This window comes from Lactuca saligna, chromosome 3 (genome assembly GCF_052625555.1).
Source record: "Lactuca saligna cultivar CGN05327 chromosome 3, ASM5262555v1, whole genome shotgun sequence".
Lineage (NCBI taxonomy): Eukaryota > Viridiplantae > Streptophyta > Magnoliopsida > Asterales > Asteraceae > Lactuca > Lactuca saligna.
In genome coordinates, this window is record NC_136419.1 from 39,619,024 (window position 1) to 39,628,384 (window position 9,361).

The following is a 9,361-nucleotide window of genomic DNA, read 5'->3' on the forward strand; positions in this document are numbered from 1 at the left end:
AGTAATGTCTTCCCACTTACCCATAGGCACATGCAATGGTTCTAAACTCCCGTACGGTTTCTGATGTTGTGCCTTGACTCTTGCACAAGTCACACACTCGGCCACATACTTCGCAATGTCGAGCTTCATCGTCGGCCACCAATAATAGGGTTTCAGGTCCCTATACATTTTAGTGCTACCGGGATGAATTGAGTACATGGTCTTGTGAGCTTCTTCCATCAGAAGATCTCTGACTCCTCCTGTCTTAGGTATCCAAATCCGATCTTGGAACACCTTCAGTCCGTGACTGTTTACACCGAACACCAACGTTTTGCCCAAACGTTCCTCCTTTTGGTCATTCTTCTCCGAAGCTTCCTCTTGAGCTTTCTTTATACTTTCCAAAATAGTCGAGACAACTTCAATTCTCAACGCTCTTGGCCTTCTCCTTTCAAGATTGACTTTCCGAATGAGAGCATCAGCAACAACATTGGCCTTACCGGGGTGGTAAAGTATCTTACAGTCGTAGTCTTTAAGTAGTTCCAGCCAGCGTCGTTGCCTCATATTCAATTCTTTCTGACTAAAGAGATATTGGAGACTCTTATGATCAGTGAAAAGTTTGCACTTCGTGCCATAGAGGTAATGCCTCCATATTTTCAAAGCGAAAACTACCGCTGCCAACTCCAAATCATGAGTCGGGTAGTTCTTTTCATGCTCTTTCAGCTGTCGAGATGCATACGCGATCACCTTATCTCTTTGGGTCAAAACACAACCCAATCCAACACCAGACGCATCGCTATAAACAGCGAAGTCTTCAACTCCATCGGGTAGAGAAAGTATCGGTGCCTCGCATAGTTTCTTCTTTAGCTTCTCGAATGCTTCTTTATGCTTATCACTCCAAGCATAAGTAGCTCCTTTGTGGGTCAAAGCTGTTAATGGACTAGCAATCGAAGAAAAGCCTTGGATAAACCTTCGGTAATATCCGGCTAATCCTAAAAAGCTTCGAATCTCCGTGGGACTTTTCGGTTGTTCCCACTTCATTACAGCTTCAATCTTTGCTGGATCAACCATTATACCTTCTTGGTTGACCACGTGACCCAAGAATTGGACTTCTCGAATCCAAAAATCACATTTGGAGAACTTCGCATACAACTTCTCCTTCTTCAAGACTTCCAAAACTTCTCGCAAGTGTCTGCCATGCTCCTCTTGGCTTTTTGAATAAATCAGAATGTCATCTATGAACACTATCACAGATTTATCAAGGAACGGGTTACAAACTCTGTTCATTAAATCCATGAATGCTGCGGGAGCATTGGTTAGTCCAAACGACATAACCAAAAACTCATAGTGTCCATATCGGGTTCTGAATGCAGTCTTCTCTATATCCTGCTCTCTTACTTTTAACTGATGATATCCTGACCTCAAGTCGATCTTTGAGAAATAACTTGAACCTTGTAGCTGATCGAATAGGTCATCAATCCTCGGCAACGGATATCTATTCTTTATTGTTGCCTTATTCAGCTCTCGGTAATCAATGCACATCCTCATGCTTCCATCTTTCTTCTTTACGAATAATACCGGAGCTCCCCAGGGTGATGAACTAGGTCTAATGAAACCTTTGTCCAATAACTCCTGAAGTTGCATCATTAGCTCCTTCATCTCCGTCGGTGCTAATCGATAAGGTGCTTTTGCAATTGGCGTTGTTCCGGGCAACAAGTCAATACGAAATTCTACTTGTCGATCGGGCGGTAATCCAGGAAGATCTTCGGGAAATACTTCCGGATAATCACACACAACAGGAATATTTTGCATCACCTTCTTTTCCTTCTTAGCATCGATCACGAATGCTAAATATGATGTACATCCCTTGGTCAAACACTTTCTGGCTTTCATTAGGGAAATGATTCCAAAATTTACTCTGCGTTTATCTCCATACACCATAAACGATTCCTTTCCAGGCGGATTCACTTTCACTATTTTCTTCTTGCATAAAATTTCGGCATCATTGGCACTAAGCCAATCCATTCCCAAAACGATGTCGAAACCATTAAGTTCTATAGGTAATAATTCCTCGTGGAACTTATTCCCATTCAAATCAATTAAAATGTTTTTCATACGATGGCTAACAGGTACAATCTTGCCACTAGCAACTTCGACTAATAAAGCATTATCTAGTCTCACAATAGGCAAAGCTAGTTTTCTACCAAATTCATGCGATATAAAGGAGTAGTTGGCTCCAGAATCAAATAAAATTTGGGCAGGCAATTTGTTAACGAGAAAGGTACCTGAAGCGACATCAGCTTCATCTTTAGCAGCTTCCAGTGTCATCTGGAATGCTCTCGCCTTTGGCTTTGGCGGAATGTTCGGTCTTGCTGCCTCCTTCTTCTTCGGACAATCCCTTGAGATGTGCCCCTCCTCACCGCAACCATAACAAACATTCTTGGTGAAGGTGCATTCGTTGGCATAATGCCCTGGCTTTCCACATTTGTAGCATGTGGTTTCCCCGCCACACTTCCCATGATGCTTCTTCTTGCACTTGTCGCACCATTTCGCCTCTACCTTTCCTCCACTTCCTCTTGAACTAGACTTCGAGAATTTACTTTTCTTGCTGGACCCTGAAAATCCATCGATTTTCCTTTTCTCACCAACCTCTGACCTTTCTAGACCTTTTTCCCTGATCTGGGTCTCAACATTTCTAGCAACCCAGATGGCGGCTTTCAATGTGGTCGCTTGCTTAACCATTGGACCATAGTCCGCTGGTAGTCCAAGGGCAAACTTGTTGACCTTAGAGAGTTCTGTAGGCACCAAATATGGGATAAAATTCATCTTTTCCGTGAAACTTGTAGCGTATTCAGTAACGCTCAATTTCCCTTTCTTCAAATTCTGAAACTCATTACTGATTTCCAGAAGGTCCTGCTCGGAGCAGTATTGCAGTTTTAGTTGTTCCAGAAAGTCTTCCCAAGACATTTTGCTTGCTTCTCCCTTGGGCATAGAGTCAGCTAACAGCTTCCACCAACTCAACACGCCAGATTTTAGCAGAGGGATCGCAAGAGCGGTCTTCTGCCTGTTGCTGCATTCGCAACTTTCAAACATAGTCTCCATTTCAGAGACCCAGTCCATAACTTGTACCGGCGTCGGGCTTCCGGATAGGCATGGTGGTTTGGATGCCATGAAATCCTTATACTTGCACCCACGACCATCATTTCCTCCATACTGGTTATTGCGTCTCACCACTGGTTGTTCGTCTTGACCAATGATCCCACTAAAGTTTTCTCCTTCAGACTGCCCTCCATTCTCCTCGGGCTCTTCCGCTTGAATTGACGGTTCTTCACGATTCTGCCTAAGCAGGCGTCTTGTTTCTTCCATCTGACGATCCAACATCATTTGAATCATCATTTGTACACCAGCCATTGTTATCGGCTCAGGTGCAGCAGCTACGACAGGTACTTGCTCGATTACAGGCGGTTGATTCCTGTTTTCATTAGCATTTCCAACTCCGCTTCTTGTTCTCACCATTTTGATCTATACACCGAATAATTTCACCTTATTACTCCAAACGATTACATGCTAATTCTAATATCGTATACATACGCTTAGAATCCTAAACACATAAACCTTCAGATCCGGTTGGCAACAAACCATAGATCCGAACAAATAATATCATATATGGCAACATATAACATTTAGCACATAAAAGCATTTTAGGCAACTTTCCTAAAATAAACTAGTGCTTGTGTCTAAGATCCAACAGACACACACCTCGCAATCTCCACTTAGAATGCTAAGTTTAAGTTTAGAAATCCTACAAATTCCTAATTCGCTTAAACTAATGCTCTGATACCAACTGTGACATCCCCAAAATCTCGGCCAGAAAAGACCGATTTCATTTATGCTTTTTAAAATAATTTTCAGAGTAAATCCTTTTAATTTTAAAAGAGATGCGGAATTTGTTCCCAAAGACAAAACATGATAAAATAGATATTTATCAAAACATTTCATAAAGAAATATGATTCATTTCAAAATCAAAAGTCGGGATGTCATGTTCCGATACAGGTCATAAAGCATAAACGATAACATTACAAGTTGTTCAACAAATATATACATATACAGACTTGTAAACAAAAACAACTTGATGTTCGCCCATCTTAAGCTCTTGCGCCACTTCCTGTAAAGTAAATCAACTGAGTGGGTCAGGCTTGGGAGCCTGGTGAGCATATAGGGTTTTCAACCCACAATAATTATATTTAATTTCAACAATCAACAATAAACCCGATTACCCATTCCCGTTATCCTCACCTTACGTTCCTAAAAATAACGTCTATTATAAGGAACTTATTTTAGGATTTTTCATCGGGACGGATATTACTGCAGAGGGGCTTCCTCAACAATAAGTATCCTAAAGGCAACCATGTGGGGGATAGAGTATACCGGTGAACACGTCGTTCACAACACCTACAGGTAATGAGCCTGCTAGTGTTCCACAGGACAGTCTAGAATAGTCTGTGGTCGTCATCCATACTCTGCTGAATGACTAGAATAACACCAATAACACCAATAACACCGAGGCCTCTCATCTGTTTATTACACACCAATTACCTACCCATGTTCTACCCAACATATTAGTAGATAAAAATATACGTTTTTATACATAGTTTAAAAACCTGTATAACATGTTTTAATCAACACATATTCCACATAACAGATGAGGCATACACACATAACACGTATTTCATAGAGAATACATCAGATCTGTAAGATAGAAGAGAGTGAATATACACTCACACGTATAACAACCAAATATATACACATAACACGTATTTTATAGAAAATACTTCATAATATTGTGTTGGAATGAAAATAACTACACACTCACTTGATCAAAAGATGATCGGGCAGCACTACGGCTTGCAGAAGAGGTGTTTCTCCGTAGATCTGGAAGATCTTCACAAAACCGGGCTCCTCGCGGGCAGCGTTTCGGCTCGGGAATAACGCTCTTCGGGATCCTCGGGGCTTCGGATCTTACTTCGGGGCTCGGGAATATTACCGGGGCTTCGGGGTATGATTGGCACGCAAATCGAGGCAAAACTTAGAGAGAGGGAAGAGTTTGAACAAGAGAAAATGGCTGAATTCGAGTTCTATTTATAGGCTGTTGGGTCTGGGATTACGCGGGGCGTACTCAAATTACGCGGGGCGTACTCAGTACGCGGGGCGTACTCGGGTTACGCGGGGCGTACTTTGACGTCACTGCATGCGTCGACTGGTGGCACTCGAGTATTGGTCAGACAAGTTGCATCCGACTGAGTACGCGGGGCGTACTCAAATTACGCGGGGCGTAATTGACTTGTCAAACTTCTAAATTGCGTAACTTTCGCATACGAGCTCCGTTTTCGACGTTCTTTATATCCACGCGAAGGTCAGACCATACTCTACAACTTTCATTTAGACTCCGTCGGCTAACTTTGACTTTTATTTTTATTATTTATTTTTAGAAGGTCGGGACAGAAAGACTTCGTTATAAATTCATAACTTCTTCGTCTGACGTCCGTCCTCGCCTAACTTGTCATCGTTTCGCTACTAACAACGAGATCTTCGATTCTCATTTAGATTGTTTCGGCTAAAAACCGCTCGATCTCAAATCGAGTATTCGGGCTGCATACTGCCACGTCGAAACTTCAGAAAATCATAACTTCCTCATACCAAGTCAGATTTGGGCGTTCCTTTTATGCATGCTCTCGGTTTAACGAAATCTACGACTTTCGTTTAGATCGCTAAGGCTAAATATCGCTCTATCTTAAATTCATATTTTACGTCACTCAGCGTCGTACCGGTTCTGTCGCGAAACTTCGACAGGTCATAACTTCTTCGTTATAACTCGGATTTTGGCATTCCTTATATCTCTGGAATCCTTGTTTCGACCACTACAACTTTATGCAAAGATGTCGGGCTTATCTCACACTTAAATTTTGACGCTTATTTTATTCTTAATTTATTAAATTATAAAATTAAGAAAATACACACATAAATCACATAATTCAAATAATTCACAGATAATACATTCTTATTATTTCAAGTTGAGTTACAAGGTTAACCTAGACTATTACATTGCTAAAAATGGCAAGCCTAGAAACACGGGTGTTACACAATTTCCCTCGCTTCCTGAAGCTAATCACACCCTTCCAGGGCAAGACCTTCAGGAGCACCATATCATCCACCTGAAACTCTAACTCGGATCGACGTCTATCGGCGTAACTCTTCTGCTGACTCTGAGCGATCTGCAGTCACTGCCTAATCTTCTAAATCTTCTCGGTAGTCTGCAAGACTACCTATGTCCGCCCCATCACTCGGTGTCTAACCTCACCCCAACAAATCGGGGTGCGACATCTGCGCCCATACAGTAACTCAAACAGTGGGGCGCCAATATTGGAATGGTAGCTATTGTTGTAAGCAAACTCTGCAAAAGGTAGGTGGGAATCCAAACCCCCACCAAAATCAATGACACACGCCCTCAACATATCCTCGAGGGTCTGAATGGTCTGCTCACTTTGACCGTCTATCTGCGGATCAAACATTGTGCTAAAGTTCAAGTGTGTGCCCAGTTCCTCGTGGAACTTCTACTAGAAACGAGAGGTAAATTTGAAATCTCGGTCTGAAATAATGGAGACCGGAATCCCGTGGCGAGCAATGATCTCGCAGATATATATGTCGGCCAACATCTCGGCCGAAGAACTCTCCCGTATCGCCAAGAAATGAGTACTCTTGGTCAAGCAATCCACGATGACCCATATAGCATTGAATCCTTTCGCCTTTCTTGGCAGCTTCGTGATGATGTCCATCGTGATCTGTTCCCACTTCCACATGGGGATCTCCATAGGTTGTAGCTTACCATGTGCCCTCTGATGCTCGACCTTGACCATCCTACAGGTCAAGCACCTCTCGACATACCAAGCAATTTCTCGCTTCATACATGGCCACCAGTAACTCAAACTCAAGTCTCAATACATCTTGGTGGCCCCTGGTGTATGGAAAAATGAGAGTTATGAGCTTCCTCCATCACTATCTGCCTGACTTCACTAGTCATCAGAACCCAAACTTGACCACATCGAGTCAATAACCCCCGACGATCCTGAACAAACCGATCGCTTTCACCCTTGATCCTTTCCAGCTTCCAGTTCTTTGGTCGTATGCCCTCGACCTGAGCATCTCTGATCAAACTCACTAGCGGGAAGTCCACCGCTATCCTCATACACCTTGTTGGGGTGGAAGACTCAGCTGACTTGTGGCTCAATGAATCCGCAACCACATTCGCTTTACCAGGGTGGTAAAGGATCTCACAATCGTAGTTCCTGACTACATCCAACCACCTGAACTGCCTCATGTTTAGGTTCGGCTGGTCCATGATATGCCTCAAGCTCTTGTAATCCGTATAAATGGTACAACGGACCCCATAAAGGTAATGCCTCCAAATCTTGAGAGTGAATACCACCGCTCCTACCTCCAGATCATATGTAGGGTATCTCGTCTCATGCGGCTTCAACTGCCACAATGCGTAGGCTATCACTCGTCCTCTCTACATGAGGACTGCCCCTAAGCCTTTGATAGATGCATCACAGAATACCACAAAATCCTCAACTCCCTCCGGGAGCGTCAAAACTAAAGCCTCACACAACCGCTGACGGAGGGTCTCAAACGCCCTCTGCTGCTTGGGGCCCTACCGGAAATCCACCCTCTTCCTCATTAGATGAGTGAAGGGTACTGCGATCTTCAAGAAGTCTTGAATAAGTCTCCGGTAATACCCCGCTAGTCCCAGAAAACTCTTGATGTCTGAAGGAGACATCGGCACCCCCACCGCATAACTGCCTCGATCTTGGCCGGATCAACCAAAATCTCATCCTGGTTAACGAGGTGCCCAAGGAACTGAACCTCTTGTAACCAAAACTCGCACTTCGAGAACTTGGCATACAGTTGTTCTAGTCTCAAAACCTCCAACAGCTCCCTAAGGTGCTCCTCGTGCTGCTCTCGGGTCTTGGAATACACCAAAATATCATCTATGAACACGATAACCGAGCGATCAAGCATCGGACTGCATATCCTATTCATCATGTCCATGAATACTGTTGGCGTGTTGGTGAACCTAAATGGTATCACCACGAACTCGTAGTGCCCATAACGTGTCTGAAACGCGGTCTTCTCCATGTCCTCCTCTCTAACCTGGACCTGATGATACCCCGATCTCAAGTCAATCTTGGAGAACCAAGATGGACCCTGTAACTGGTCAAATAGATCGTCTATCCTCAGTAGTGGATAACGATTCTTCACCGTCAGCTTGTTCAACTCCCTATAGTCAATGCACATCCGGTGCGATCCATCCTTCTTCCTGACAAAGAGGATCGGTGCTCCCCATGGAGAACTGCTAGGTCGAATGAATTGCTTGCCAAACAGATCCTGCAACTTTGAAGATAGCTCTTGCGTCTTGGGTGGCGCCAAACGGTACGGTGCCTTAGCAATAGGATTCGCACCCGGCACCAGGTCGATCCGGAACTCGACCTGCCTCTCCGGAGGTATCCATGGAAACTCCTCCGGAAACACATCGAAAAAATCCCTAACCACTGGAACCTCTGAAACTGAAGTCTGGTCTCCAACTCGCGTATCCACCACGTACGCTAAGTAACCCGCACATCCGAGATGAATATAATACCGAGCTCTGGCGGCTGAACAGAACCCTGACCCACTCTGGTTACCTCACCATATACAATCAGTTCTCCCCCACTTAGGGTTTGAACTACCACTATCTGGCCCTCACAATCTATCATGGCACCGAAACAACTAAGCCAATCCATACCCACAATCACGCATACTTCCCCCATGGGAATCAAAATCAAATCTAGTGGCAAGACCACACCTAAGATCTCCAACTGACATCCTCGATACACCGAAGAAGCAGAAACTCTGTGTTTGTTAGCGATGGAAACTCGCAACGGACACTCTATCTCATCAACTGGTACACCAAACCCCCTACTAAACGTTTGAGAAACGAAAGACCGACTCTCCCCCGAGTCAAATAAAACCAAAGCAGGCCAGGACTTTACTAAAACCGTACCAAAGCACATGTACCACATATAAGCATAACATAGATATAATAAACGAGGTAAAGGAGAGATACATACCAGCAACCACATCCGGTGCTGCTCTAGCCTCCTCTGCCGTAAGCTGGAAAGCACGCCCCTGAGACTTTGGAGGTTCGGCCTTAACAGTGGTAGCATAACCTCATACCTGATCACAGTGGTAGCATAACCTCATACCCGAAACCGAGGTGCCTTGGCGGCAATCCTTCACATAATGCCCCTCCTTGCCTCACCTGTGGCACCCGCTACCCGCTTGACACAC